This window comes from Triticum aestivum, chromosome 5A, assembly GCF_018294505.1.
Source record: "Triticum aestivum cultivar Chinese Spring chromosome 5A, IWGSC CS RefSeq v2.1, whole genome shotgun sequence".
In the NCBI taxonomy this organism is placed as follows: domain Eukaryota; kingdom Viridiplantae; phylum Streptophyta; class Magnoliopsida; order Poales; family Poaceae; genus Triticum; species Triticum aestivum.
In genome coordinates, this window is record NC_057806.1 from 31,458,132 (window position 1) to 31,463,886 (window position 5,755).

Here is a 5,755-nt window from a genome sequence, read left to right on the forward strand (position 1 = left end):
CCATCATATGATTCGATGTTTACTGGTTTGAAACCCTCGGGGATTTGATGATCCATTATTTCGTCTATGAAGCATTGTGGGTGTGCGGTGCCTCTGTACTGGGCTATATCATGACGTAGCTCCAATGAGCTTTGTCTACTGTGTTCGGCCCTGCCGAATTTGTGGCCGGCGTGACGGTTACCGTCTCGAGTCGTGGGGCGCCCACGCGATCCGTAGATCGATCTTGTTTGCCTTGCCTTGTGCTCCAACATATCTCGCAAGTCCGGCGCGTATTCCCGTGCCTTGGTACGGGGTGCGGCTTGAGTGGAGGGCCGAGAGGCCTCTCTGTCGCGGCCATGAGGTGGCCGGTCGGCCGCATCAAGTGCTTCCTCCTCTAATCGGGGTAGCAACCTGCGCTTTGGGTAGCTCTTGGAGGGGCATTCGAGTTTATGCTCTTCGGCCACAAGGACTTCAGTCCATCTATCGACTAGCAAATCTTGATCAGCTTTAAGCTATTGCTGTTTTTTCTTGAGGCTTCTTGCCGTGGCCATAAGCCTGCGTTGAAAACGCTCTTGTTCGACGGGATCCTCTGGCACAATGAATTCGTCGTCGTCGAGGCTTGCCTCGTCTTCGGAGGGAGGCATATAATTATCGTCCTCGACCTCTCTGTTAGCCGCTCTCTCATGAGGGTTGGTTTCTCCATCCTCCTGTGCTAAATCTTGCTGGAGGGGATTTTCTTCGGCACTTTCCGGAGTATTATTATCTCCCATGCTGGAATCGCCGTGTTTGTTTTGGTGAGATTTTGAGCGGCGCCGCTGACGCCGGTGCTTAGGTTGTTTCTTGGAGGGGTCATCCTTCGCTGTTCCATCGCCATCTCCTTCTTTTGGGGTGTCCACCATGTATATGTCATATGACGAGGTGGCTTTCCAGGGCCTAGTAGGCGCTGGTTCTTCATCATCTCCTTCATTGGCGTCCATACCGTCGATGTCTTCGGAGTGGAAGTCGAGCATGTCGGTTAAATCGTCGACAGTGGCTACAAAGTGGGTGGTGGGTGGGCTTTGAATTTCTTCATCGTCCGAATCCCATCCTTGCTGACCGTAGTCCGGCCAGGACTCTCCTGATAAAGAGAGAGACTTCAGTGTCTTCAGAATATCACCGAAAGGCGAGTGCTGAAAGATGTCCGTGGCAGTAAACTCCATGATCGGCGCCCAATCGGATTCGATCGGCGGGGGCGTGGAGGGTTCGGAGTCCGGAGAGGAGTCCGGCTCCTTGGAGTCACGAATCTCGCAGAGTATGGGGCTGGTGTTCGGCTCAATCACCATTGGGATCGCAGCCCTCGAGGTGGCGTCCAACCGCCCATCCTCGATCGGCGCAGTTGGCTCCGACTTAAGGGTCGAAGCTGATGCGGGTGCGGCCTCCAGGGCACTGTTCGGCAGCAGAGCTAGATCATGCTCGTCGGGACAGTGCAGCTCGCTCGGCAGTGGCTCGAATCCGTCGAAGATCAAGTCCCCGCGGATGTCAGCCGTGTAGTTTAAACTTCCAAATCTGACCTGACGGCCAGGGGCGTAGCTTTCGATCTGCTCCAGATGGCCAAGTAAATTGGCTCGCAGTGCGAAGCCGCCGAAGACAAAGATCTGTCTGGGGAGGAAGGTCTCACCCTGGACTGCCTCGCCATTGATGATCGTAGGAGCCATCAAGCCTGACGGCAAAACACAGAGGAACTCTCAATGAAAGCACCAATGTCGGTGTCAAAACCGGCGGATCTCGGGTAGGGGGTCCCGAACTGTGCGTCTAGGCCGGATGGTAACAGGAGGCAAGGGACACGAAGTTTTACCCAGGTTCGGGCCCTCTCGATGGAGGTAAAACCCTATGTCCTGCTTGATTAATATTGATGATATGGGTAGTACAAGAGTAGATCTACCACGAGATCGGAGAGGCTAAACCCTAGAAGGTAGCCTATGGTATGATTGTTGTTGTCTATGTTGTCCTACGGACTAAAACCCTCCGGTTTATATAGACACCAGAGAGGGTTAGGGTTACACAAAGTCGGTTACAATGGTAGGAGATCTGAATATCCATATCGCCAAGCTTGCCTTCCACGCCAAGGAAAGTCCCTTCCGGACACGGGACGAAGTCTTCAATCTTGTATCTTCATAGTCCAGGAGTCCGGCTGAAGGTATAGTCCGGCTATCTGAACACCCCCTAATCTAGGACTCCCTCAATAGTACCTGGCTTTTAACGTGGTCACACACAACGAATTTGGTTGTTCAATCAACCTCCATGCCTGGCGAGCCAATAGTGCCTGGTTGAACAATCTAAAATCTCGGAAACCTAGGCCACCTCTCTGCTTTGGTTCAAGGAACTTTTCCCATGAAGACCAGTGCGTTTTACGATTCCCTTGTTTTGAGCCCCACCAATAGTTTCTTACGAGTCTAGTCAGATCATCACAGACCGAGAAAGGCAGTTTAAAAACTCCCATAAGATAAGTTGGTAGGGCCTGTGCAACGGCCTTGATCATGACTTCTTTCCCTGCCCGCGACAGAGTATCGCCCCATATCATAATGCGCTTGGTCAGCCTTTGTTGGAGGTTTCGGAAGTGTCCCCGGTGCATGTGCCCTTCTGGAGTTGGCAGTTTGAGATATTTACTTTCAAATGCTGCCACGGGGATCTGGAGCACTCTCCTTACCTCCTCTTGATGAGTAGCCGGACAGCTAGGATCAAACATGATAGAGCATTTTTGAGGGTTTATTAGCTGCCCGTGGCACATGCATACCCATGGATAATACCCTTTATAGCTTCAACTTGTTCTTTCTGTGCTTTAAAGAAAAGAAGTGTGTCGTCCACAAAAAGCAAATGAGAGATGCCCGGCGCACCTCGACATATTTTGACTGGCTGAATTGCATTTGTCTCCACTTCCTATCTCAAAAGCGCTGACAGACCATCAACAACAAACAGGAATAAGAATGGGGATAGGGGGTCGCCTTGCCGAAGTCGCGGTGCAAAGGAATCCAAGAGAGCTCCATTAAATTTAAACGGATACCTCACCATGGTCATACAAGTCATTATCCACTGTATCCACCGGTGAGCGAAGCCCATCTTTTGCATCGATTGCTCCAAGAACCTTCAATCAACGCGATCATATGCTTTGGATAAGTCCAATTTGTATGTGCAAAAACTGCTATCCGGTTTTTTCTCCTGGTTGATAAAACGAAAGCATTCAAAAGAGAGAAGAGTGTTGTTTGTGATCAACCTTCCAGGTACAAACGCACTCTGAGTGGGTGATATGATGTCATCCAATATTGACAGCATTCTGTTGACAAGGCACTTGGCAACAATTTTGTAAATCACGTTACAGAGGCTTATAGGGAGAAAGTCAGTTAATTTTACCAGATCATTAACCTTTGGGATAAGGACAATGACTGCCTCATTAACATCAGGGGGCATGACGCCGGCCTGAAAAAATGTCTTTACTGCGCCAATAATTTACGCTTTCAAACATAATCAGTTCCATTGGAAAAAGCGAGCGGGAAATTCATCCTTCCCAGGAGATTTTAGGGGACCGATTTGAAACAGACTATGTATCACTTCTCTTTATCTATAGAGGGAGCACACAATTTATCATTCATTTCATTGGTCACCACCGGCTACAGCAAGTTTAACACAGGCTCAGGTTGTAGTGTGTCGTCCCGAGTAAATAGCTGCTGAAAATCCCCATTCACCATAGACGCCATAACTTTTTTTTTGAATTTTCACTGGGGGGAGAGTTTCCCCACCTGAATATATTGATCAAAAGTGGGCTAGGATCCCATATCTTTACACAGACATAATTTCCAGAGATAGGGGAAGAAACAAGACTAGTGAGTAACGCCCTCAGCCAGGAGTCTACATCCGCTCGATCATCGCAACGGAGACGGACGCGCCACAGCTCGGCGTCCTCCCTACAGCACCGCAGGGCCCTGGCCATGGACGGAGCCTGTCGTTGGAAAACCACTGTGTTGCGGTGCTTCCATAGCTGCCAGCAGCAAAGCATCACAAACTCCAGGGCAGAGTCGACGGTGTTTTTTGCCGTCTCAGCAATGGAGTTTAAGTGGCAAACCGAGGCCCCATCAGCGCATATCCCAGTTTTTCGCCAGAACGCGCCCGCGAATGGACAGGAGAACATCAAGTGGTCGGTTGTCTCGAGGGGGCGGGGTAGAGAGGGTAGTCGGCCTCATCCGCAACGAGGATGCACTTCCGCAGCAGGACGTCACGCGTGTGAATGCGCCCCTGCATCAGTAGCCAGCAGAAGAACTTGATTCGGGATGGCACCCGCACACCCCAGATCATGGCAGCGTAGGGCGCGGTCACCCCGCCGAACCGCAGGAGGCTGTAGACCATGCTGGAGGACAGCCCCCCCGCGCCTTCGCACGGACCAGCTGACGCTCGTCGGCCCCCGATCTATTGGGGGCCTCAGCCAGCAACCTCTGCACAGTCAGCAGCTCGCGCGCGCCCACAGCCGTGAGCTGGGGAACCAGGAAGGCGGCGATGCCACACCGTCGCACTTGCCAGACCGTGGCCTCCCTGTCGACGGAGTGCGAGAGGAGAGAAGGGAAGGCCGAAGCGATTGCTCCATAGGGGAGCCAGCAGTCCCACCAGAAGGAGCATGTCTTCCCGTCCCCCACGTCCACCTTTGAGAGGACCCGGTAGAGGGGCAGCAGCTTGACGAGGGTGCCCCGATGCTCGCCAAGCACCAGCTCGCCACGCGACAAGAGAGAGCAGCCGTCCGCTCCAGCCCAGATCCACGATGCCCATCTGGAAGGAGGAGAGGTGTGAAGCTGGTGTATCATCTTCAGCAGCAGGCACTCGTTCTGGGTAGCTGCTACCTCTGAGCACTGCGTTGGTTTTCCCCGAAGAGGAAGGGATGATGCAGCAAAGTAGTGTAAGTATTTCCCTCAGTTTTTGAGAACCAAGGTATCAATCCAGTAGGAGGCTACGCGCAAGTCCCTCATACCTGCACAAAACAAATAAATCCTCGCAACCAACGCGAATAGGGGTTATCAATCCCTACACGGCCACTTACGAGAGTGAGATCTGATAGATATGATAAGACAATATTTTTGGTATTTTTGTGATAAAGATGCAAAGTAAAATAAAGGCAAAGTAAAAAGCAAAGGAAATAACTAAGTAGTAGGAGATTAATATGATAAAGATAGACCCGGGGGCCATAGGTTTCACTAGTGGCTTCTCTCGAGAGCATAAGTATTCTACGGTGGGTGAACAAATTACTATTGAGCAATTGACAGAATTGAGCAGAGTTATGAGAATATCTAGGTATGATCATGTATATAGGCATCACGTCCGAGACAAGTAGACCGACTCCTGCCTGCACCTACTACTATTACTCCACTCATCGACCGCTTTCCAACATGCATCTAGAGTATCAAGTTAAAAACAGAGTAACGCCTTAAGCAAGATGACATGATTTAGAGGGATAAACTCATGCAATATGATGAAAACCCCATCTTGTTATCCTCGATGGCAACAATACAATACGTGCCTTGCTGCCCCTACTGTCACTGGGAAAGGACACCGCTAGATTGAACACAAAGCTAAGCACTTCTCCCATTGCAAGAAAGATCAATCTAGTAGGCCAAACCAAACTGATAATTCGAAGAGACTTGCAAAGATAACAAATCATACATAAAAGAATTCAGAGAAGATTCAAATATTGTTCATAGATAGACTTGATCATGAACCCACAATTCATCGGTCTCAACAAACACACCGCAAAAAGAAG